The 27,257-nt window shown below is 36.1% G+C and overlaps 1 protein-coding gene across 6 annotated transcripts in view; it reads left to right on the top strand.

Annotated features, from left to right (window-relative positions):
* Window positions 1–27,257, top strand: part of LOC307178258 (uncharacterized protein) — a 1,492,981-nt gene that overhangs the window by 962,903 nt on the left and 502,821 nt on the right. For all 6 annotated transcript variants that reach the window (XR_013825157.1, XR_013825158.1, XR_013825159.1 and 3 more), the window contains one exon: window positions 4,132–4,186. The gene's annotated coding sequence lies outside the window, so the exon portion shown is untranslated. The remainder of the gene's footprint in view (window positions 1–4,131; window positions 4,187–27,257) is intronic.

Genomic DNA, 27,257 nt, shown 5'->3' with positions numbered 1-27,257 from the left:
ATAAGTTTTATATTTCCAGATATAATGCTAAATCCACTTTTTACCCAAAGATATTTAGAGGCTGTCTTATACTCTTCCATTCCTTCATTTTAAAAGTATATTTATTCTGTTTTCAAGACCAGTATTGATTTTTGTTTTTATTTAAAATTTTTAAATAGGTTAGTCAGAATGGTAATGGAGAAAAAAATAATTTTGTGCACTCTAACATTTCTACCAAAAAAACGTGCAAACTGGGTCCACTGATTAATATCCATTGGATATAAAGCTCTAAATTGTTAATAAAATGTTAAGAGAGTAATGTTAACATATCTTTTTCAATTTACCTGTCTGATACTCCTGTATGACTTCATTTATATGAAGTATTAGAATAGAAGAGTGACTCCATCTTTGGGATATTTGGAGGGAAGACTTCCTGGGTTGATGGAAGTATTCTATAATTTGGTCTGGCTGATAGTTACAAAGTTTTATATATTCATCATTTCCCCAAATGTACACTTTTAAAATTTAATTTTTAACAAAAATAGTTATTTTGAAAACTGCAAAGAAAGAGTAATGTTCAAATCAAGCCTTTTCTATACAGATGTATAACAGACAGAGAATAATCCTGATACTCAAATATTCCATATTTGTATATTGTCTTTAATTTTTAACAAAAGAAAAAATAGTACTAAAAAGGCATTTAGTTCACAGTAGTTTTAGTGCCATTTGATTTTACACTGGCCAACTGAAAATCTTTCTGTCAAACAAAGTGTGGGGATTGCTAACTGTATGGGTTTAAGACTGAAGGGATCACCAACATGGTTAAGACATATCTCTGCTTGTAAACTGTATATTTTATAAGCTCAACTAGTTTCTAAAAATTTTGTTCATTTTTAGAAGCATCTAATACCAGTGGTTTGTCTGAGTGGAACAAAGTTCAGAGAAATAGGATATCATTTGGCTTGATAAAACAGAGTTTTTTCAGTAAATAAATAATTTAAATGTTTGTTGAGTGCCTCCTATGTGACAGGCACTATAGGGATTGGGGATAAACAGCTAGTGAGCAAAATCAGACACAGTCACCATTCTGATGGAATTTAGTTTAGATAGAGCTACAGAGCTTAAGGAATGGAAACAGGACTCAGGATGTAGAGGTTTAGAAAGAAGGACATCCTGAAAGGGGAAGATAATGCACCAGAATAATGAACATTCTTACTATGATATTAATGCCAGTACTAAGCACCTACCAGAACTTAAAGTATTAAAGAAAGGAACTAGGTCCTACTGTTTACTGAATCCCTAATGCCTATGCCAGGGCCTGACATAGAAAGCTATTCATTATATATTTGTCAAATGAATCCATGACTGAATGAGAGAAAAACAACACTACTCCTAAAATACTAAGGAATAATTAAGGGCATTTCAAATCAAAGCATCATTTGATCAACATCTTTAAAATAAATAACTCATATCATGCAGGATTAGCTTAAAATCATCTACTCATTCCATGTGTGTCTTAAAGTTGAGAAATTCTTTCAAGCAGTGATTCCAAAGCCTGACTGGGAGTGCTTAGTGTCAAAAACCTGCCTGAGCCCAGGCAGACATAGGAAAAATAAAGCATGGGAGGGTTGTTTCCAAGAACATTAGAATTAGGACTGTGTTTTCATGGTTTTAATCCATCATAGCCGGGGAGAAGGTAGTTCTTTGGAGCTTTAACAAATGTTAGATACTCTTTGCTTTGTGTATAAAGAACTTCAGACCTCTGCTCCCTTTAGAAGAGAATCTGATTAGATCCTAGCCTGGAAAGTTCAGAAACCCATAGAGTAATATTAATGGTTTCCAAGTCTTTAGTGCAAGAATAAAAACAAAATGAAGGCAAAGCCAGGTCCTGAAGGAGCTGAGTGAGTTAATGAGTGATGGCCTCCTTGCATCTTCTGATATTCAGCTAAGTCACAGCAGATGGGCAAGGGCTCCATGGGAAAAGTGAATTATGCACATCAGACTGTTGTTACATTTCTCACAATGACACTTTCCTCACTTCACGTGTTGTACTTCTTGGGCTGATTAGTTATGCATCTCATCTCATATTGGCGGTCCTGGTTCAGAGATAATCTTTAATTGGTTTTTCCCTCTCATATGCGAATCTGTTAAAGATTTTTTTCTATTCTTTCCCTCATTAGACAAAGTTTGTACACTGAATTATTTTGGAGAGGATGATGATGGGGGTTATAATATTAATATTAATTGAGGATCTTGGGTGGAATAATTTGTGATAAAGGTGTGTTCTAAGTGGTAGGCTAGGGGAAAGTTTATAGATGCTAATATTCATCCTGTACCTTGGGAATGGAATATTTTATAAGACACTGTTTAAACAAAAACAACAGTTGGCAAAAATTACTATATCACGGTTAGATCAGGCATTAGATTAAGTTCTTGCTGAAAGGCACATTCACTTGCTTTTATTTCCCATCCCCACAATTAAACTCATCATTTTACTCTCTAAAACTCTTCTTGTACCTCTAAGATCAGATAAACATTTAATCATCAAGGGAAACAGGATTGTGTTGTGGAAAGACATTAATTTGGGGTTTAGGTCTGATTTGGATACTTATTTACTATAGAGATATAGGCAAGATATTTCACCTTTCTCAATCTCAATTTCTGAATAATACTCCACCTTCAATGAGTTGATGGGAAGATAAAGCAAAACAGTGTAGGTAGAGTCCCTTTCGATACTTGCTGGGGGTTGGGGGTGGAAAGCAGGATCTGCTCAATAAAAGATTGATGAATTTGAAAGGATGTAGTGAATTGAACAAAATAAAAGTCACCCCTTACCTGGGCCTTTTCTGCAATATTAGGGTTTACAACTATATCAATGCAACACCTTTTTTATTATATAGAAGCAATACCTGTAAACAGGTAAATAGTTACAATGATCTTGTTGAAGCAAGGGTGAGAGTTTTTCACATCCCTACCCATTTGGCTCTCTCCCTGTCTTTATCAGACACTGCAGTCTGACTGTTTGGCTAAGCAGTCTCCAAGATCCTTTTCATCTTTGGAATCCTATGAGAAAATAATAATGCATTAACATTTAAAAAAATGCTTCTGTAATGTAGAAAACCATTATATTTACCAGAGTCCAACCAGGAAAACAGAAACCACTGAAAGTACATAAGTCACAGGAAATAAAGTGCTGGGAATTTGTCATATGGGTGATAGCATTGCTAAGAAGCCAAAAGAAAACTCTGGTATAATCCAGAGATTAGCAAAAGCAAAAAACCTCTGCCATCCTAGGCAGGATGAACCAAGGAAAAGGCACCGTTACCAGATCCGAAGGGCTAGAATCACCAAGGTAATTCTTATACTACACAGACCCAGCCTGAGGCAGAGAAGGAGAAGGGAAATCGCTAGACCTTCTATCCTTCCTGCCCTCCAGTCTCTCACCAACATCTCCTGTTGGCTAAACCCAGCCAAAAGTCACCTGACCTGGGAGTCTGCAGAAATCAGCTTCCCTGTCACCCAGAGAACGGCAGAAAAAGATTAAGGAGTAGATCTGAAGGCAAACAGGTCATGGGCTGGCACAAATCAACTGACCCATTAGAGGTAGAAAAATTATTCATTACTTTTAAAATTATTCCGACTTAGTTAAATGAATGGGTTACCCCAGGGTCTCTCAAATTGACTCATAGTGGTTGCCTCATGCTCAGTTACTTATTCATTGCCAGCTGGGTAAATATGTGTAGATAATGCCACCACATTTACTGCTGTTTGTTATTATATTGTGGTTCTGGCATAACCTCATGCACTCATAAAATATTAGACATTCATGTTGTATTAAATACCAATATGGTGATTATCTCCCATAACTTATCTGTATTTATTTTTATTCTTTTAGCATACATTGCATAGCAATGGTTTTTAAAATAGTTTTGAGCAAGGTCGATAACAGGGCAAAAATAACATCTTGAGATCTCAGATACATCATTTCTTTTATTCTTTTTTATCCACACCCCCTCCTCCCCATTCATAGTCTAGGAATGCACATTATTATTTGAAGTGCTCTGTTAAGTCCTACAATTTAAAAAGTCTAATTTCATTTAACCTAGTGTCTTGCAATCATATTCAATGACAGATTATTTTTTTCTTTTTCAGAAGCACTGTTTAACGTAACCTGTATCTCCTCTTCCATGGCACACACCTTGTGAACGTAAGTCCAAAACATCTTTAGAAATCTTTTACTTAACAGTCTCTTGCTTGAAGTACTTACATGATAGAAACTCACTCTTGTGTAAGATATTGTGTTCCACTCTTGATGACATTTGGAAATTTTTGGAAGTGATGTCTTTTTTCTTCCAATCACTGGTTTTGTCTTGTTGGATCAAGCTAAAGGACTAGTAAATAGAAAATAACTCTTTTCAAGTATCTCGTTAATGAAATCTATCATGTGCCACCTCACAGGTCTCATTCAGATCTAAACATCACTGCTTCCTCCTTCAAACCCTCAAATACTTGGTGTTTTCTTTATCATTTTGGTCATTTCCATGGAAATGTTACCATTTTTATATCCCTTCTAATATATGATTGTCACATGTGCATACCATGTCAGGTGGGTTCTTACTAACAAAAAGTACATTTAAGCTATCATTTTATTCTTCTTATTTAAAAAATTTTAATTTCATGAGGTAAGTTGGCATGAGAAATATATCATGGAGTTGCATATCAGTTTCATCAACAGAACTCTTCGAAGGAAACATAGACTAGAAAAATGTGACAATCCTATGTCTCCTATTCCATGTAAGTTGTCAGAGATGGATAAAATTCAGAAATCCTGATTCTTGGATTGTTTATCTAACTAATTTATAGGAAATTTATGTTTGTCAAGAATGGGCAGTAGGACAGAGATTCAACAGATATTTCCTGTCCTTCTGGTAGAGATTCTGATGTTTCCCCTTATTTGAGGATAACTGCTACAATGAGCCACTGTTTCTCATGAGAAGGTGTCATGTCTACTGATTCTGTTGAGGAGGCTAAAAGTTGAAAATTAACCCTTCTCTACATATTGTCCTTCTGCTCTCACCCCATCACCTATGATGACATGACACCTAAGCTCAATTGATTTCCATTTTATCCAGTGTGGACATTTCACTTACTGCCCAGAGATGACTTTCTGGTTCAGACTAAGCAAAACTTTGGGCACATTATTGTTTTTTAGAGCTAAGAAATATTATTCCAGCTTTCAGGCTAAATTCAGAGACTCAGGGGAAAATCACAAATTTTAAGTTCTGAAAATTAGAACAAAACAGAAGTGTTAAAAAACATAGTGGCTATGTTGAAGACAATGCTGATTTTGGTGGTTAAAACATGGCTATAAACAAAAATTTCTATTATATGCCATTGTTGCTTTGAAAATATTACCTATATTGATAACTCCTAAGTATTTTCTGAAAGGTAGTTAGAATACGTTGACCATTACTCTAAAAAGTGAGAGTAATGAGGAAATTAGCAAATAATTCATCTCAGTATTGAAGTGTATATATGTGAGTGTGTGTGCGCGGGCACGTGTGTACATGATTTGTGATAGATATATATCACATGGACCATTCTCCAGGAGAGATCATCTTTTAAGCAACAAAGTACATGTTAGCAAATTAAAGAAACTTGAAATCATACCAAGTATTTTCTCTGTACACAATGATATAAAATTTGAAATCAATAACAGGATGAAAATTGGAAAGTTCACAGATAAGTGGAAATTAAATAACACACTCCAGGACAACCAATGGGTCAAGGAAGACAAAAGGGAAATAAAAGAGTATCTTGATAAAAATAAAAAAGAAAACACAACATACTAAAACTTATATGCACTTTTAAGAGAAAAGATTATAGTGATAAAAATCTACATTAAGGAAAAAGATAGATATCAAGTAAACTACATAATGTTACACCTCAAGGAAGTAGAAAAAGAACAAAATAAGCCTAAAGTTAGCAAAGGGATACAAATAACAAAGATCAGAGTGATAATAAGTGAAATAGGAAACAGGAAACCAATAGAAAAGATCAGTGAAGCTAGAGTTGATTTTTTTTTTGAAGAGACAAAAAAAAAATGACAAATCTTTAGGCTAATTCAGAAAAAAGAAGGGAGAATTTCAAAATAAAATTTTAAACTAAAGGGGAGATATTACAACTGATACCACAGAAATACAAAGGATCATGAAGGATTATTATTAAATCTATATGCCAAGAAACTGGGTAAAGTAGAAGAAATGGATAAGTTCCTAAAAACATAGTATCTACCAAGACTAAATTATGAAGAAATAGAAAATCTAAACAGATTAGTATGAGTAAGGAGATTGAATTAATAATGAAAACCTCCCAACAAAGAAAAGCCCATTATCAGATAGCTTCATTGGTGAAGTCTGCCAAACATTTAAGGAAGAATTAATACCAGTCCTTCTTAAACAATTCCAAAAAATTGAAGAGGAAGGAGCACTGCCAAACTCATTCACAAGGCCAGCAATACTTTCATAACAAAGACAGAGAAGGACATAATGGGAAAAGAAAATTATAGGCCAGTATCTCTGATAAGCACTGATGCAAATATCTTTAACAAAATACTAGTAAAATGAATTCCACAGCACATTAAAGGGAGAGTACACCATGATCAAGTGGGATTTATCCCTGAGATGCAAAGATGGTTCAACATACACAAATCAATAAATGTGATACACTACATTAACAGAATTAAGAATACAATTCACATGATGGTTTCAATAGATGCAGAAAAATAATTTGATAAAACTCAAAATCCTTTCGTGCTTAAAAAAAAAACTCTCAACAAATTAAGTATAGAAGAAATGTACTTCAAACTAATAGAGACCATATGTGATAAACCAGCAGCTAATATCATACTCGATGGTGAAATGTTGAAAACATTTCCTCTAAGATCAGGAAAAAAGATAGGGCCCCTACTCTCACCACTTTTATTCAACACAGTACAGAACGTTCTGGCCAGAACAATTAGAAAAAAAAAGAAAAGAAAAGGTATCCAAATTTAAAAGATACCCAAATTAGAAAGAAGTAAAATTGTCTTTGTTTCCGGATGACATGATCTTTCATATATAAAACCCTCAAGACACTGCCAAAAATTTGTTAGAACTATATGAAAAATAAATTAAGAAAACAACCACGCTTACAATAGCATCAAAACAGTAAAATATTTAGGAATAGTGTTAACCAAGGTGGTGAAAGATCTGTTTGCTGAAATCTATCAATATAATAGACTGATAAAAGAAATTGAAGAAGACATGCATAAAAGGAAAGATATCCCATATCCATGATTTAGAAGAATTAATATTGTTAAAATGCCCATACTACTCACACCCTCTATAGATTCAATGCAATATCTATCAAAATTCCAGTGACATTTTTCACAGAAATTGAAAAACAATCCTAATATTCATATGGAACCACAAAAATCCCCCATTAGCCAAAGCAATCCTGAACAAAAAGAACAAACCTGGAGGTATCACACTTCCTGATTTCAAACTATATTATGAAGCTACAGTAAGTAAAACAGTACCATAGTGGCATGAAAATAGACAAATAGACCAATGGAATAGAATCGAGAGCCCAGAAATAAACGCATGCATATACAGTCCACTCATCTTCAACAAGGGTGCCAAGAATACAAAATGGGGAAGGGTATTCTCTTCTGTAAATAATGTTGGGAAAGCTGGATATCCACATGTAGAATACACAAAATTTGACTCAAAATTGATTGAAGACTTAAATGTAAGACCTGAAATCATAAAACTTCTACAGGAAACTTCAGAAAAAAGCTCCTTAACATTGGTGTTGGCAATGATTTTTTGGATATGATGCCAAAGCACAAAACTTTTTGGATACTACAGGCAACAGAAGCAAAAATAAACAGATAAGATTATATGCAACTAAAATCTTTTGCACAGCAAAGGAAACAATTGGAATGAAAAGACAACCTATGCAATGGAAGAAAAATTTGCAAACCATATATCTGATAAAAGATTAATATCCAAAATATATTAGGAAGTCCTACAACTCAATAGCAAGAAAACAAAACAAATAACTGTTAAAAAATGTGCAAAGGGGGCTTCCCCGGTGGCGCAGTGGTTGAGAGTCCGCCTGCCAATGCAGGGGACATGGGTTCGTGCCCCAGTCCAGGAAGATCCCACATGCCGTGGAGCGGCTGGACCTGTGAGCCATGGCCACTGAGCCTGCACATCAGGAGCCTGTGCTCCACAATGGGAGAGGCCACAACAGTGAGAGGCCCGCGTACTGCAAAAAAAAAAAAAAAAAATGTGCAAAGGACCTCAACAGACATTGTTCCAAAGAAGACGTGCAAATGACCAACAAGTATATGAAAAGTGCTCGGTCTCAATCATCAGGGAAATGTACATTGAAACCACAATGAGATACCACCTCACACCTATTTTTAGAAGAGCAAATGTTGGTGAGGATGTAGAGAAAAGATTAACTTGGTACGCCCTCGGTGGGAATGTAAATTGGTCCAGCCTTTATGGAAAACAGTATGAATATGCCTCAAAAAATTAAAAATACAGCTACCATGCAATCTGGCAATGCCACTTCTTGGTATTTATCTAAAGGAACTGAAATCAGGATCTTTTTGCCTACACCCTCATGTTCAATGCAGCGTTATTCACGATAGCTAAGGTATGGAAACAATCTAAATGTCCATGGATGCATGAATGAATAAAGAAAATATGGTATATACATACAGTTGAATATTATTCAGCCTTCAGAAAAGAAGGGAATTTTGCTATTTGTGACAACATGTATTAACCTGGAGGACATTATGCTAAGTGAAATAAGCCAGATACGGAAGACAATTACAGTATGATGTCACTTACTTGTAGAATCTAATATAGTCAAACTCATAGGAGCAGAGAGTAGGATGGTCATTGCCAGGGGCTAAGGAGAGGGGTAAATGGGGAAGTGATAGTCAAAGGTACAAAGTGTCAGTTATGCAAGATGACTAAGTTCTGGAATTCTATTATACAGCATAGTGCCTGTAGCTAACAGTACTATGTTGTATACTTAAAATTTGGTACGAGGTTAAATTTTATGTTAGATATTCTACTACTGCTACTACTACTACTTCTATTAATAATAATAAATAAGGCAGGAGGAAACTTTGGGTAGCGATAGATATCTCTATGGCCTTGATGGTGGTGATGTTTTCATGGGGGTATATTTATCCATGAACTCATGGAGTTTTAAATATCAAATATGTATAGCTTTTTTACATGTCAGTCATGCCTAAAGAAAGTGATATAAAAATGCATACCTCATAGGGCTTTGTGGAAAATGAAATGAGGCCCTCCATGTATCTGTGTAATGCACTTACACTGGCAACTTTCCACTGTTATCTTTATCTACCAAACCCAACTCTGGGCACAGTAGACTGTTTCATCTATGACAATCAAACTTTTTCTTTTAACTGAGGAAACAGAGGCTCATTGAAATGTCAAATGATGGTGATATTTCTAGCTAAGTAACTTTGAATGGAGATAACTCAGTAATAGAGCTAGAATCACTGACCGCAGTGTCAGTTAAAGCACAGGTGTGATAGCCAGCTGATATATTTTGCTGTTTACTGATGATTCTGCAAAGAACAGGTACCTTGCATGGTGGAAATAAATAACTTCCTTGACTAGAGCTTATACATGTTTGTTTCCTGGTACTACTTTGGGCAAAATAGCCCCTGCTAAGAACATAACTTTGTTGACAGATTAGTCAGATTAGATTAGTGGATTCTAAAATACCCTTTTCCAGAGGGTGGGTGGCCATGATTCATGGCTTGCCAATGCTTTGAGAGCATGAACTGAAGAAGTTTAGAGGCTTGCATAATAGGAGTCTTACATTGTTATTACTTAATAGAAGATATGTAGGAAAACAACTCTCCTCGGTTTGCCCAAGACTTTCCTGGTTTGGTGCTAAAAGTCCTACATCCCTCAGTCCCAGATAAACCAGGACAGATGGTTAGTTGATATAATCTAGGATGGGATATTTGGGTCATAACTGCATAATCTCATTAGAAGGAAGACTAAGTTTTCTCATTAGTATTTCAGTACTCACCCATCTTTATGCTTAATTAAATTTATAGTTTGGAGTCTTGATAGCTTTATAATTGCATGCCATTCTCTGCCAAATAAAGGCTGATTCCGTTAGTTCCTTCAGGATTTAGTTGTTATTGTTCTTCTTTATTGCCTTCGTGTACTTAGAATACCAATTTGATATTAAAGGTTATGGTACTTCTGGATGAGTTCGCAAGGGCAAACTCTTGCCCAGGACCTCTGTGGAGGTCACAACAGTATGGAGAATTTTATAAATTTAATTCTTTGTTATTCAGAAGCCAGTAGTGTTTATGTTGTGATAAAATGATCTTGCAAACAGATCAAATGACTGAACATTGAAAAATGAATTTCATTCTTGACTTTTTAATCAACTTGTATCTCTAGCTTCCTTTGAATAAAGAAGTTAGTTTGTGTGAGGATAATCAGGTCTGTTCTTATATGAAGAACAAAGCTGCTTGTTAGACATTGTTATTACTCTCTGTATTTTCTTAAATAACACTTTTCATATGTGTAATTAACTGATTGTGTGTTTGTAACACATGCCCACTCAATTCCCCGAAAAAGGGACAAGCCTGTCTTGTTGACCAGTGTATTTCTAGTGCTTACAAGCCAGAAAATAAGTATACAGTACCTATTGATTCAGTGGATATATTGATGAAGGATAGATGGATGGATGCTTGAATGGATGGATGAAACTTACAGCTAAAGCTAGCCCAATGCAATAATAAGACATACTCTTAATTCTGGCAGGCCCTGACAATTTGTATAGACCTTCACTTTTCTAAAATGTGGATATAAAAGGACCTAGTGACTATTTTCCTTCTTTTCCTCTGGCTGGAAGCAGACATGTGTAAGTGCTGCTATACCCATGCATGGAAGGACAGGGAAGAGGTCAGAGAATTTATACCTTCCTTATATCATAAGCTCACTAATTCTGCCCCTCCTTCAAACTGAGAAGCTTGGAGTTGAGGAGAATCTTATGGATCAAGCAATTCAAACCACTTTTTTACAAATGGGGAAAAGGAAGAAAGAACAGATGTGTTCATTTACTTGCCAAAGTTTACATAGTACATTATTAACAGAGTCAACAATAAAAGCCAGGTCTTCAGTGGCTAGCTCCTGGATACTGCTGAAATGTAGTGCACCTCTTCAATGCTTATTCATCGAGTCAGATTCTTTCAATCGGTCTCTGGTCTGCTTGATCCAGGTTAACAAAAATAACCAGCCTTTTTTCTTTGACAGGCCCTGTTTCTAAACTAGATTGCTCATCTTCAACCTCTTCTAGTCAAACTAAGTCTTATTCTCCATGCCCTGGGGGAAATATCAAAGAAATGTCTTGCAAACATATGACACTTGAAAAATAATAGCACATCGAGGAAAACTTTCAAGATGAGCAGCAAGTTAGTAATCCTTCCCATAAGGATCACACTGAAAAGGATTTCACATTCAGTTTTAAAGTTATGCAATTTATCCATACCTCACACAATTAGAATTCTGGATTTATATGGAAGACTTCTTTTTTCTATATTCCTTATAAATTGTGAATTCTGTTCATGAGTTGAAGGTTATCCGCAGTAATAGAAATGCAGTCAGGTGGAAACTGTCTATAGCAGAACTATTACTGGGCCCATGGCATGACATCTCTGCATACAATATGCTTTGGGCATAAATGAGGGGAGGAAAAAAAATGGCACTGAAGTAGGATTTCCCCTTTAACTAAACCCATTCTAACTAAGGAAGAAATTACTTTATTGGAAAGATGCCACTAGCTTCTATTCAATATTCATTTAAAGGAAGCATTTCTGATAGCTTCATTTCTGCACATTTTCAACAAATAACAATCCAAAGAATCAGAACTTGCCATATTCAGTTTTATGCTGGTCACTAAATGACCAATAAGGGAAAAAGCACTTGTACTTTTTCATGCTTAGGTTACTCCAAAATGGGACAATTAACAACGGTATGCTCTAAGATTTAGACTCTCCTTCCAACATTTTGCCAAGATGCCAAATGAAAAATGCAAACACTTTTGTAATGCATTATATTTCAGAAAATAATAGGTATTTATTATAAAAGCTGATTTGATTGATAATTCCAAACAGGTGGCCTGTGTCTCAATAAGAACTATTATTAGTTACTTTGCTAGAAAGTATTTTCTAATTTCCTCTAAAAGCTGGGCAAGCTGAATGCTTGAACTTCACTTATCCTCGGTACAGTATGAGAAAATGTTCTTGTTGGCTACTTGACAGGGTAAATAAAATAAGCAACTACTGGGAGAAGAGAATATATTGCTCCCTGAAGGTGCAAATGTTTCTTCCAGGTGAAAATTACACATTTATGAGAAAAGCCAAGTGACTTCCAAGGGAGAGTTGGGTGTCTCAAATCAGCTGAAGTTTAAGTGAAATGCATACATTGAACAGATAACTAAATTCCACAAATAGAACTGAAGAAAATGCATTTCCCTTGTCAAAACATTTCACAGGTTCAAATAATCAAGATCAAGCATCATTTCGTGAAATCAATTCATTTTAAAAATAAGTTGGTTAAAAAAAATCAAAATATTTTAATTTAAAATTTTCTATTTTCTCCCTTTTCCTTTTTTTTTTTCTGCCTCTTTTCCTTTCCAGAAATTTCTAAGAGACTTTGGTTTAATTATGCAGCAAAGGATTTTTTAGCTGTTTTCACCCATGGTTGATATACCCCAGTTGCCCTTCTACTAATCTTCCCTTTTGCTGATATCAAATAATTTAGCTCTGCTCCATTTCTTATTATTGCCCCCAAATTAGTTATATTTAATAATTAATACATCAATATTTTTGTAAAAATACAGACAAGCAAAATGTTAAAGGTCTAGCCTTGTCATACACACTGATCGAATGCAGTAAACATTCACCTAGACTGTCTCTGCAACAAGAGATTGTCCCATTCTGATGGTAGCAATGATGGTGTGATTTTGGACATTCTCTCTTTAAACTGGATTGCCTCTTGAAGTTATGTTACTTTCTTTGCTGCCTGTACAATCTCAGCCACTCTATACCTTCATCTATTATTTTTCTGCTGATATAAAACTGGCATCCAGCTTTTTTTTTTTTTAACTTTCCTTCTGAGAGGTGCCTATAGATAACTCCACCTCAGTTTTCACTGATGCTTTATATTTATCATGTACAAAACAGCTCAGGACAACTATGGCTGCGGTCTGCGGCATGCTCCTCCTGTGTCCCGCCAGAGAGCTGCATTAGCTGGGAGGAAGGGGCACCTTTTCCTCTCTGTAAAGGCATGGACATGTGACCCAGCCATGTGCCTGTGGCACAGCATCTGCCCAGAAGGGGCATCTTTTCCCAATTTGCACAGTGATGCTCTACAGGCTAATAGGGTCTTTGAATGAATTCTTTATTTTCTTCCTCTTCTCTTTTCCTAAAGTTCCCATCTCTATGAATGGTGATTCAAATTTGGAGACTTTAATCGCTTCCTTACCTCTACTCCTCACTTCTCTCCCTATCCAGTGAGTTTCTGTGTTCTGTTAAAAGGCACCTTCTACATGTTTGTGCTCTTCATCACAGGGGCCTTTGCTCCTGTGAAGGACATGGGACACAGTAGTCTTAGAGCCAAATGTTGCACATGAAGAGATATGGAATAAGCCATTTTTCATCAGGAGCTCAACAACTGCCCCTTGGTCTCCTTCCACCAGACTGATTATTCTTCAGACTAACTCCTACTGTATCAGAGAGTTCCTTCTGAAGTACAAAATTTATCATGTCATATCTCTGTTTATAATTTGTGGTAAGCTGAATAACTGCTTCTCGAAAATAGTCATGTCCTAATTCCCCAAACCTGCGAGGATATTACAAGGTTAAAGGAGTTTTGTAAATATGATTAAGTTAAGGGCTTCCCTGGTGGCGTAGTGGTTGGGAGTCTGCCTGCCAATGCGGGGGACGTGGGTTCGGGCCCTGGTCTGGGAGGATCCCACATGCCACGGAGCAACTGGGCCCGTGAGCCACAACTACTGAGCCTGCGCGTCTGGAGCCTGTGCTCCGCAACAGGAGAGACCGTGATAGTGAAAGGCCCCCGCACCGCGATGAAGAGTGGCCCCCGCTTGCCACAACTAGAGAAAGCCCTCGCACGAAACAGAGACCCAACACAGCCAAAACTAAATAAATAAATTAAAAAAAAATGATTAAGTTAAGGATGTTGATGGGGAGATTATCCTAGATTATGCAGGTGGGCCGAGTGCAGTCACCTCAGGAGTCCTTATAACAGTGAGGCAGGAGGATCAGACTTAGGAGACGTGATGATGGAAGCAAGAGGTAGGGGTGATGTGAGGAAGGAACCATGAATCAATGAATGCAAACAGCCTTTAGGACACGAAAAAGGCATGAAAATGGATTCTCCTCTCAGAGGCTCCATAAGGAACCAGCCAAGATGACATTTTGACTTTAGGCCAATGAGACTGATTTCAGACTTTGGACCTCCAGAAATGTTAGATAATAAATTTGTGTAGATACTTTGCAAATCCACAAGGATTAGTATCCAGAATATATAAAGAATGTCATACAAATCAATTGAAAGACAAATTCTGCTCAATATGCTATAATAATGTAAATGGGAAAAGAATTTGAAAAAGGATAGATTTATGTATATGTATAATGGAATCCCTTTGTTGTACACCTGAAACTATCACAACATTGTTTATCAACTATACTCCAATATAAAATGAAAAATAAAACAAATTCTGATACAAAATGGAAAAAAAAATAATTAATTAATTTGTGTAGTTTAAAGCCACCAAATTTATTTAATTTTGGTAATTTATTACAGCAGAATTAGAACACTTATGCATCATCTTTCAATGGCTCTTTGTAATTTTCAGAATAAATTTCAAACTTTGTAATTTAACACAGAACTCCCTCCATGATGTATCACTGTACAACTCTCTGACCTTATTTCTATCCACTCATCAAAGATACTTTTTCCACCAGGTCTAAATTACTCTCCACTTCTGGAATTTCAAGTTAATAGGCCACTTCAAACTGCTTCTTGGTGTAGGAATTAGGAATGTCTTTCCCTCCCTCCCTCCCTCCCTTCCTCCCTTCCTCCCTTCCTCTCTTCCTCCCTTCCTCCCTTTCTTCCTTCCTTCCTTCCTTCCTTTTTACCTTGTCATTTCCTTCAGGAATCCTTTTCTGATACCCCAGTCCACTGTGAAAAATGCACAAATGAAAGAAAAAGAAGTGAATAAAAAATTCAATAAGCAGATCACTTGTTAATTCAACTATTTCCCACAGTCTTAAGGTGTATTTTTGGTCACCATCTCTATATATGGGATGGGAATTTAGACCTCAGCCTCCATAAATCATTTTTACACTTAAGTACTTCCCTTTTATGGACTAGTTTCCTATTTGGATGGATTATTTTTGAAGAGGTCATAAAGAAGCAATGCACAAACCATCATTGGAGAAGAACATTCCTTAGTTCTCTAGGGAGATAATTTTTATTTCAATGGCCAGTGTTAAATCTCCAGCTTCTGTTGATCACTATAAAATGGTGTTAGATGTCTGACTCGTTCAGAGTTATTCTTACCAGAGTTACAGTATCCAGAGCAAAGCCTGCATTGAGAGAAATACCTGTACTCTGTACACAATATTTACAGCATTTCGGTGTATTCTCTGGGGACATGCCATGGGATCTACATTAGAAAAAACACTTAAGTGAAACAAAATTCCTCAAAAGACAACAAATCTAACAAGAGGGAAGTTCCATCTACAATTAATAATACATCTAAATAGTAAGTGTGGTAACCACTAAAAGGAATCCTAAAATATTTAATAGGATCTAATTAAAATTAATAGGAAAAACAGTATGACAAAATTTAATAAGTACATTTTTCTCTTCCTTTATGGCGGTAAATGCCCAATTCTTAAAATAGACTGTTTTAATGCCCATATTCGTTATGCCCACATTTGTTTTCTTTACTAGCTTTCTTTCTCAAACAGTATAATTAATATTCAGTCAATAAACAATTCATGTGATGTTTTAAATAACTACAGTGTACTAGGATCTATGCTATGTGTTTTCATCTTCATTCTCTCACTTTTTACCTTGTCCTTCAACATTCACACAAATTATAAGTATAGGAGCCATTTTGTACAATATAAGCCAAGGAAATAAAGCTCAGAATGAACAATGAAGTAGCAAGTAGAAGAGTCTTACTAGATTTACATCCCTTTCTCCTTCCTCCAGGTTTAGGGTTCCTTCCCCTGCTCCACTTTCCCTCCTTTAACAACATCAGCACTGTAATTAACTTTTATTGGTTTAGTCAGAAGTTCCACTGTTCTTTTTGGAAAAATTAATGGAAGGATGTGTGTAGCCTGAATCCCAACCCAATCGTGTATTGATTTTTTGTCTTGATTCTGCTCTTAATCCTGAATGATTATTTGGCAGAATGTATTGTAGAATTCTAGGTTAACAGGTATATCACTTGGACAGTGTCATTCCATTATATTCTCATCTCTTTTGTTTCTATTAAGGAATCTGTTTTCAGTCTTAGAATTGTTTATTTGTATATAATCTATCTTTTTGCTTTATTAAAGACCTCACTTTGCTCTTGTTCTGCTGCCTTCAACAGTGAGTCTAGGAAGGGATTAATTTTATTTCTCTTGTTTGGGACTTGTTGTGATTCTTCAATCTAAAGATTCCATATTTTCTTCATTTTGGAAAATTCTCAGCCATTATTTCAGTTCCAGATATCTATTGCTGCCTTAAAAAAAAACTGCCTCAAGATGTAACAGCTCTAAATAATAAACATTTAAAGATATCTCCTGATTTTGTGCTTCCTGATCTCCTACAGGGTTCAGCACGGTGATATTTCTGCTCCACATGCCATAGAGAGAGAACTCAGTGACAGTCAGCTGGTGAATGGTCCGATTTGGAGGGTATAAGCAGGCTAGTGCTTGGCAGAGGTGATTTGAAGGCTGGCTTCTGCCAGGCCACTCACCTTCTCCATATAATCTCAAAGTCCTTTCATATGGTCTGTTCAGCTCAGTACGTAGACTTCTTATATGGCAGCATAGGGCTCCCAGCCAGCAAAGGAAAGTGGCTAGTCATCTAAAGGCTAAGTACAAAACTGGCTTCACCATACTCCACTTCTCAAAGCAGTCACAGGCTAATCTATATTCAGTGGGAAGATAAAGGGACTCCACCTCATAATGGGACGAGTGTCAAAGCATTTGTGGACATTCTGAACCCTACCTATTAAATTACTTTTTGGCGCAGGCTCAGCGGCCATGGCTCACGGGCCCAGCCGCTCCGCGGCATGTGGGATCTTCCCGGACCAGAGCACGAACCCGTGTCCCCTGCATCGGCAGGTGGACTCTCAACCACTGCGCCACCAGGGAAGCCCCGATGTGGTGGCTTCTCTTGTTACAGAGCACGGGCTCTAGTTACGTGGACTTCAGTAGTTGTGGCATGTGGGCTCAGTAGTTGTGGCTCATGGCTCTAGAGCGCAAGCTCAGTAGTTGTGGCGCATGGGCTTAGTTGCTCCTCGGCATGTGGGATCTTCCTGGACCAGGGATTGAATCCATGTACCCTGCATTGGCACGCAGAACTTAACCACTGCGGCACCAGGGAAGTCCTTCTATATGATTTTCAGACACACATACATTTATTTATGTAACCGCCATCACAATCCAGATACCGTTCTATCACTACAAAGATCCCCCATGGTACACCTTTATATCCACTCCCATCCCCTTTACCTTCTCTTATCCTTAATCTCTGAAAACTACTAATCTGCCTATTTCTATAATTTTGTCATTTCACGAATATTCTATGGAATCGTATAGTATGTAGCTTTTTGGTGTTGGCCGCCTTCACTCAGCATCACTCCCTTGCGATACATCCATGCTGTGTGTATTGAGAGTTTGTTCCTTTTTATTCCTGAAGAGTAGTCCATGGAATGGATATGGCCCAGGTCATCAAGCTGTTCACCCACTGAAGGACATGTGGGTTGTTTCCAGTGTTTGGCTATTATAGAAAAGCTGCCCTGAACATGGATGTGCATGTTTTTGTGTTGACAAAAGTTTATTTCTCTGGATAGATGCCCAGGAGTGCAATTGCTAGGCTATAAATTAAGTACGTGTTTGTTCCTTTTTTTTTAATGTGAAACTGTTTTTCAGAATGGCTGTACCATTTTACATTTCCATCCACAATGTGTGAGAGATCATTTTCTCTGCATCTTTTCTAGCATTCGGTATTGTCACTGATTTTTTATTTCAGCTGTCCTAATAAGTATGTCGTGCTGTCCCATCATGGGTTTAATTTGCATTTTCCTCATGGCTCATGATATTGAACATATTTCTGTGTGCTTACTTGCCATGTGTATATCCTCTTTGGTGAAGTGTCCATTCATAAACATTTATATTTAAGAGACATACTTAAATATGTCTATAATGATGTGTTCACCATATTGTTAGCAATCTGTATCTTCTCTTCATGGAAGAAACAAGGAAATTAAGGAAAAGCTAACTAATATTCCCAAGGGCACACTGCTGAGAAGTAGCAAAGCCAGTTAAAAGTTCTGATTTAATGCCAATCTTATGCCCTTTCGTATGTGCCACACTTTGATTTTTCCACTTACTTGATTATTTTATTGAGCTGTCTACATTGTAGAGATGCCAGGCCAAAAATCTTGAAGAAAGCAAGCATGTAGCATCTTTACTATGTACCTATAAATATCATTTCTCAAATACTTCACAATTTAAAAAAAATTAGCCATGACAAAATACATGGAATATGCATTTTACGAGCATTTTGACAGGTTCTGTAGTAATAAACCAAAATAAAACTTACTGTGAGGTTTAGTTTAGAACTCAAGATGTGAACTTAGAATAAAACTGTCTTTTTAAGAAAATGAAGAAAATAGGTCATTTATGCTTTAGTTGATTAAAAAGACAATCCCACTGCGAACATGATAAGGAATGTGGGGTGAGGGTGGGAGGCTGAGTGAGTTTGAGGTGGAAGAAGGAACAACCAGGAGGCATGTTGACAACCTGGCTTCACTAATCACTCTGCACATCCTTAACACAGTGGAGGATGAGCGTGTGGTAGGTACACATGTTGTTAATTACAGACAGGCAGACATTCTCCAGCTGAAATTAATTAATTACCTTCCTCTGGGTGGGAAAGGCTCAGTGTGGTGTTTGAGATGTAGGGTCAGAATTCCCTGTATCAATTTTGTATTTGATTATGTTGGTCCTGACAAGCTTTTTGCTAAGGACATTATATAGTTCAGTCAATAGTGATATTATCCTTCAGTTATTTCAGCACTAAATTCCTGGAGATTAATCTTTAATGTCCTTGGTGCTCTGTTTTTCTAAGATTCTAGTTCTCTTTTATTAAATACAGATATTTGTCATTTTTATGTGAATTTCTACTTACAATTATTGTCTGGTGATTGGCATATCTTATTTGAAGATGATGACACCCTTTCCCATAATATGTAATTTGGAGGAAAAAGGGGGGCTTATTTGAAATCTGAAAGATTACACATATGATCATGATTAAGCTCAATAATAAAGCAGTGGATGAACATATAAGCAAATATTGTCAGCTCATGTCTGGAATAATTCATCCATCCATCCTTCCATTTGGTTGGGCATTTATAAGCCAAAGAAAAGTTAAACATCACTCTAGAATGGGTCTGCTACAGAGAGGAAAGCACAAAATGACTGTCCAACAAAGCCACAGGGAGCTACCACCACACAGCATGCTTGATATTGCAGTGCAGGAAGAACATAAATGTCAGTATCTTCTGTTCAGTTGGGGAGCATTTTTTAGGTCTCACGCAACTTGGAAGTCATTCTTGTTCCAGTCAGAATCCAGTCAGAATCCAGTCAGAACAAGTCATTCTCGTTCCAGTCATTCTTGTTCCAGTCAGCAGCCACTTCAACGTCAGAGGGTTCTCAGAACACTGTGAACTCAAGCACAGGGCAACATAAATTGCAACAGGCATTTTCTAGACCAACATGGGGAAGTCAGCTCAGCATAGCTATTTGTGGTAACCAGTTTGCAACAGGCTGAGTGAGTGCCATTGAAAACTTCGTAATATGTGGAATCTAAAAAAAAATGATACAAATGAACTTATATACAGAACAGAAATAGACACACAGGCATAGAAAACAAATTTATGCTTACCAAAGGGGAAAGCAGTAGGGGAGTAAATTAGGAGGTTGAGATTAACATGTACTGTACATAAAATAGATAACCAACAAGGACCTATTGTACAGCACAGAGAACTATACTCAGTGTTTTGAATTAACCTTTCAGCGAAAATAATCTGAATATATATATATATATATCTGAATCACTTTGCTGTACACCTGAAACTAACACAACATTTTAAATCAACTATACTTCAATTTAAAAACTTCTCATTTAAATTTATAAACATTGAATGTCTGTAGTTGCAGAGATTGAAATAGCCCTACAGTAAGTGTATAAGTTGTATACTGTAGAGAAAACAAATGACTTAGACACAAAATGAAATGTGAAACAGGAATCAGAACTGTTCTAGAAATCATTGGTCAAAGATGTCATGTTGATAGAGCCCATGGACTCAGCCACAACTTTCTAGGGTTTTCTTTAGAAAAGAGATCTTGAAAGTTAATATCAGAATGGTGCTGTGTGACATGTGTAATATATGTCTCTCTATATATCTATAGAGAGAAAGGGGAATATTATGTATTTCTGTATATAAAAGAAAAAATTTTTTGGTCTATCCCAGTGTTTTATAAAGATAACAGGAGAATTAATTAAGTTTAAACTAAAGAAGTTAAGATTTTATTTTTATTACAAGTAGTCACCAATAGTTGATTTGATTTGGTGTGGAAAGGCAGGAATTCTCCCTCGTGGCACAGAAATGATGCTAGCTGACCACACAGTTAAGCCCATCCCAGAAGACAAACTACCTTGATTGGTAGTCTATGATCCAGGCTCTGTTCTGCACCCCAAATTCAGCTTGACAAGGGCTTGGTCAGACAATTGAGAGTTCATCAGACTTAGGGAGGCTCACTCAAACTAACAGAACTTAGGGAACACTGATGTTTATAAACCTAAATTCTTATAATTCTTATTAGTTTTCCTTAATAAATATTCCTTTCCCACCCACAATAAAAAGAAATGTGCATTATACATGGCAAATATATCCCATTATCAGAGTAGCTAGGAGGAATAATAACCAGATAGCTTTTTGTTATGTATGAAATTGTAACTGGTATAGTCTTGACTGTGGAAATCCACAGCAATTTAATAATCTTAAATTGGCAAAACATTGGGCAATATTTACTCACAATCTCAGCTTAGCTTAAACAGGTGACATCCATCTGGCTCGAGGAACTTCTCAACTCTAGAAAGCAAGATTTAATGCTGTGTTAGTGTATGATTCTCTATCAGTCAGCTCACATTCTCATAGACAATGGAGTTATAAAAGTAAGCTTGGATTTTTTCCTCACCTTAATCAGTCAGAGGTCTGGAAATTAATGTCTAAAGAAATAATAAGAGCGTTCATTGATAAATCCTAGGCCAGAATGTGGGAAAAGATGCTACTGTCACTAGAACCTAGCATGTTTTGAGGCTTCATCCTTAATCCAAAAAAAAAAAAGAAAAAGAAGCTATGGAAGCACTAAGCCTACCTTTGGCATACATTAAATCTGACTCAAATATAATCAGAGGAGAATACAGGAAGAGAGTGAGCATTCAGGAAAAAAGGTAAATCAGGTTCAAAGGTAGTGAGATATAAGAAAATCTGAACTATCAAGAAATTGTAAATAAATTTACGTGAAGGGATGGTAAGTGATATTTTATGCAAGTGGAATCCAAAAGAAATTGGGGTAGCTATAATTATATCAGACAAAATAGACTTTAGGCCAAAATCAGTAACAAGAGACAAAGAAGGTCATTATATAATGATAAAAAGAATCAATTCATCAAGTAGATATAACAATTGTAAATATATAACTACTCAACATCAGAGCACCTAAATATGTTAAGCAAATTCTAATAGGTTCTGAAGGGAGAAATAGACAGCAATGCAATAATAGTAGTGGACTTCAGTACCTCACTTTCAGCAATGGATAGACCGTCCAAACAGAAAACCAACAGGAAACATTGTACTTGAACATACTTCAGACCAAATGGGTCTAACAGACGTTATGGGACACTTAATCCAACAGCAGCAGCATACACATTCTTTACAAGCACACACAGGGGAACCCTTGTACACTATGGGTGGGAATATAAATTCGTACAGCCACTGTGGGAAAAAGTATGGAGATTCCTCAAAAAATTAAAAATAGCACTACCATATGATCCAGCAATCCCACTTCTGTATATATTCAAAATAATTGAAGGCAGTGTGTCAGAGATATTTGCACACCCATGTTCTTAGCAGTATTATTCACAATAGCCAAAAATTGACAGCAACTGAGTTGTCCATTGATGGATGGATGGGTAAACAGAATATGATATATTCATACAATGTAGCATTAGCCTTAAAAAAGAAGGAAATTCTGTCATATGACATAACATGGATGAACTTTAAGCACATTATGCTAAGTGAAATGTCAGTCACAGAAAGAAAAATACTGTATGACTCCACTTACATGAGGTATTTGAAGTGGTCAAAATTGTAGAAACAGAAAGTAGAATGATGGTTACCAAGGGCTAGGGGGGGTGGGAAATGGGGAGTAGTTGTTTGATAAATACAGAGTTTCAATTTTGCAAGATGAAAATGCTCTGGAGATCTTTTGCACACTACTGTGAATGTATTTAATATACTGAATTGTAGACTTAAAGTGGTTAAGATGGTAAATTTTATGTTGCATGTTTTTTACTAAAGTTAAAAATAAAAGTCAGGGAAAAGACCTGAATCCCTGAGTGCTATCAAGACGTTGATTGATTCCAAATATGATGTGTGCACAGGCATGCCTGTTTGTGTGTTGGTGGAGTGAAATGAAAGTGACAAAATACACTGTATGCTGAAACTGATCCCTGTGAAACCAACATTTCAACACCTGAATTTCTTTGTTTCCTTTAAACCCGCAGAGAAATGGGGCTATATATTTTGGCTCTATGTGTCGGGGAAGGGAGATGCTCTTTTTTTTTTTTCCTGTGCAATCTGAAGGACACTAAGTAGGGTCAGGGATCCCTTGAGAAATTCTTTACCAACTAATAGAGAGCTTAAGTGGAAACATCATCAGGAATATTCAAATATAGTCCCAGTTGATTTTATTTCACTACATCAGTATTTCCCCGGGGCTCTATGTCAAAGTGTCCCATAAATTATAGGGATCAGCTTCAAATGTTAACTATTGAAAATAATATTCTGTTAAAAGTAGTGTTATATCACTTCAAGGGGATTTGGTTTAAATACAATCAGAGAGAGAGAAACAGCTCTTGTCTTGCTGTTTCAAGAACATGTACTTAGCAGTCAGACAACCCACATTCAGTTTTAGCTTGGTCATTTACTGTATATACTCCTTAAGCTTCTTGCATCTCCATTTTAAAAATCTGTTTATTGCAGGTATTAATTGATATCTAACTGGGTTGTTATAAGGATTATCTGTTTATTAGAGGATCTGGCAGATACATAATACTTAATAAATGATAATATTAATTGTTATAGTAATCACAAAAAGTAAATACTAACTGATTATAATATTATGTTTTAATAGTAAAAAACTATAAAGAAATGTGTATATGTAATAAATAGTACCTATAAATTATAATTATAAATCATAGTAAATAGTAAGTACGCATAGTGTTTTAACATTTATTATTCATCATTATTTTAAAGATAGAAAATGATTATAATGTAATAATGATAAATCAAAGACACTGTCCAGGTTATGCAATAATCCAGAAGTAAATTGCTATATCCCTAAATCCTACATGCATGGTCAGCATACCCTTGCGAATTACTGCATCAAAAAGCACCACCCTCACATCCCTGCAATCCTGTATCTTTTTATGAGATTGTAGCAGTCTGTCTAGGCTATGATTCTGAACTTGGTGTGTTGGTGCTAAAAACCGTTAGTAAAATCTTTCCCTAGTTCTCTTTACGTACAGTCAAGCCACAAAATTTTTGGTCAGTAAAGCCAGCAGGACAATATCACACTCAGGTTTACAGCATAATAAGAGTCTTTTGTTCTTGCATAATGCTTTAACCATTTATAAAAGTTTTACAAATAGAGTAATTTGTTTGTGCTTCGCAATAACCCTGTATAATTGTCTCCATTTTATGGGTAAGGAAATAAAGTTCACCAGGAAGTGAAACAACTTACCCAAAAGGAGGTAGCAGTGAAATGTTTGATTTGGGCTTTGATCCCTTCAAGTGCAGTTCTATTTCCATCATATCATTCCTCCTCGATAGCAGACTATCATCAGCACCAAGACTTTTAAATCACTTATTCTAAATATGTTCAAAGCACTAGAGGAAATCATATCTAAAGAAGTAAAAGAAAGTTCAGAACAATATATTGACAAATAGATCGATAAAAAGAAAGATACTATTTTAAAAAGGAACTGAAAAGAAATTATGGAGTTGATAAGTACAACTGTAATGAAAACTTCACTGGAGGAGCTCAGCCTATTTGAGTAAGCAAAGAAAAAAAAGAATCAGCAGACTTGAAAATCAGTCAGTTGAGATGTGTGAGATAATTCATTCAAGACTAGCAGAGCCTCTCAGCTGAACCTCACTTACATCAGCAAACTTCCAGCCAATCCCCAAATAGGTGTGCTAAATAAATGCATACCGTCATGTGCTGCTGAGATTTGATGGTTGGATTTGTATGTTATGCAGCATTATTTTGACCATAATTAAGTGATACAGGCAATAAGCATCTTGAGGTCTACTGCGACATCTACGCTGCTCACTGCTCTATATCCGATGTCTGGAACATAAGAGTTACTCTATAAATATTTGTTAAAAATGATATGTTTTTAATTAAGAAGTGTCCTCTGATTTTAGCTTTAGTCTTCTCATTCATAGAATAAGCATATTTTTTTTTATTCTCAAGACTTAAAATGTCAAATTATTTTTAGGTCTTCTGTGAAAACTACTTCTCAGCCTCAGTTGTATTGTATGATATGAAAAAGTTACACATAAATGATGGAAGGATGTACCCCTAGTGACAGATATTCGAAGTGACTTAGAAACCATGTTGATAAGTGATTTTCCCTTAGTTGAAAAAAAAAGGAAATGTATAAATGAGCTACATCTTATTAACCTTCTCAAGGCATGAAGTTTCCTAAATACAGTGCTGTATTCTTTCTTAACCTTTCTCTACACATCCAGTATGCACTTACTCAAAGGAAAATGTCTTTGTCTCTATAGTTATATTTCAGTAGTAATATTTCAGCCCAACTCCTTATCAGAGTTTCCTCAAAAAAACTGTATAGTCTTTTGATGAAAAATCAAACTACGTTATTGACTATTAAACTGTTACTGGTTTGACTATAAGTCTTTACTGTTCCAGCCCTTTAATGCAAAATTTAGGTGAGGTAGGACAATCCAAATACATTCAAAATTAATGTATAAGAACAAAATTCCTTGAGATATTGTTTAAAGTGTAACATTTTGAAATCCAATTCAGTATTCAAAAATTATTATTTTGTCTGTTAAGTTATTCCCAGACATCACTGCTGATACACTTGATTTCTCTAAGTCACTTTCCATAGTTTAAACTTAAGGAGATAATAGCCCATCTGTCTCTGGCATGGCCGCCTCCTAATCTCGGGGTTTTTTCTTAGTAACTGGCTTGCATCTCTGATTCTACTGTGGTTGAGGTGAGACCGGTGCACCTTGAAGCAAGGAAGTCTTGCATCTCACACTCTCCCAAGATCCCTGTCCCTTTTGTTCCTTTCCCATCTTCCCAAATGGAAATATCCCAAATATAATCTCAAGTAGATACTTAACTCCAAGAGATTTTTGAGGTTTAAGTAAAATAACTTATGTGTGCTCAGCGCACTGCTTGACCTGCTTAACAACTGTTTTTATTGAACGTTTATTATTATTTTATTACTGTAATTATTTGTTGGGACAGAAAGGTAGGATTCAGAGTACTTTTTCTCTAGCTATGCCACTTCTCTTCTGGCTCCTTTCTGGCTCAGCCTTTTATGCTGGCACATTCTTCAGATGTGTCTGTGGCGTGTTCTCTACTGCAGCTCTAAAACTGATACAGTCTGATTTTACCTCAAGATATAATCTGATATGTTAATTTCAGTAACCCATTTAAATGTCATTTTTCCACAATTTTCTTTTGAATAATATTTATTGCCTCAATGTCCTGGGGATATTTGGCTGCTCAACTTCAGCAAGAAACAAGAATTTGATGACAGTTCTTATTTCTTAATGAGATTCTTAGCTAACTTACCAGGGTTGTAGTTCCTCCTCTTCAATCCCTTTATTTAGTGAGTCATCAAATTCTGTTGACTATTGAACAGAAGTCCCTATTCATATTCTACCTGTGGAATGGCTTCACTGTTTGGGACTGTATTTGTACAGTACCTTACTACGTGATCATTATAACGTCAGTCTTTCCCTAGTTAAGTCATTCTACTCTTCACTATCTGACACATCTTCAAATTCTATATTAAGGCCACTCAATGATCTATAAGAATGTCTATATCAGCTAGCTGTAGAGGGAGCAACCATAAGTTTTCCTGGAACTGAGGAGGTTCCTAGGACATGGGCCTTCCAAAGCTAAAAGCAGGAAAGTCCTAGGCAAATCAGGAGAGTTGTCCTAGGCAATCAGGTAACATACTCTATGTCACCAGATGTACTCTCAGTTGAGAATTCTCTCTGCTGGCAAATGAAATCTCATTTTTCTAGCTACACAAATACTGATATCTTCATTTAGAATTTCCGTTTCAAAATTTGACCCATTGTGCCTAACAGATAAGGACGTAGACAGAGATTTCAGGTCAAGGGAAAATGCAAATGAAAGCATAAAAGTTGGAGACTGAGGGAATATGTTCAGAAAAGTTGAGATAATACCATGGAGTATCTTGAAAATCAAGTAAGGAATCAGTGCTTTATTTTATTTCATTTAGAATATCTGAAAGTGATTCTCTACAGCTTTAGCCCAACGTAGAGAA

This window comes from Stenella coeruleoalba (assembly GCF_951394435.1).
Source record: "Stenella coeruleoalba genome assembly, chromosome: 20".
Classification (NCBI taxonomy): domain Eukaryota; kingdom Metazoa; phylum Chordata; class Mammalia; order Artiodactyla; family Delphinidae; genus Stenella; species Stenella coeruleoalba.
Note: the sequence above shows the minus strand (reverse complement) of the source record. Positions and strands in the feature narration are given on the sequence as shown.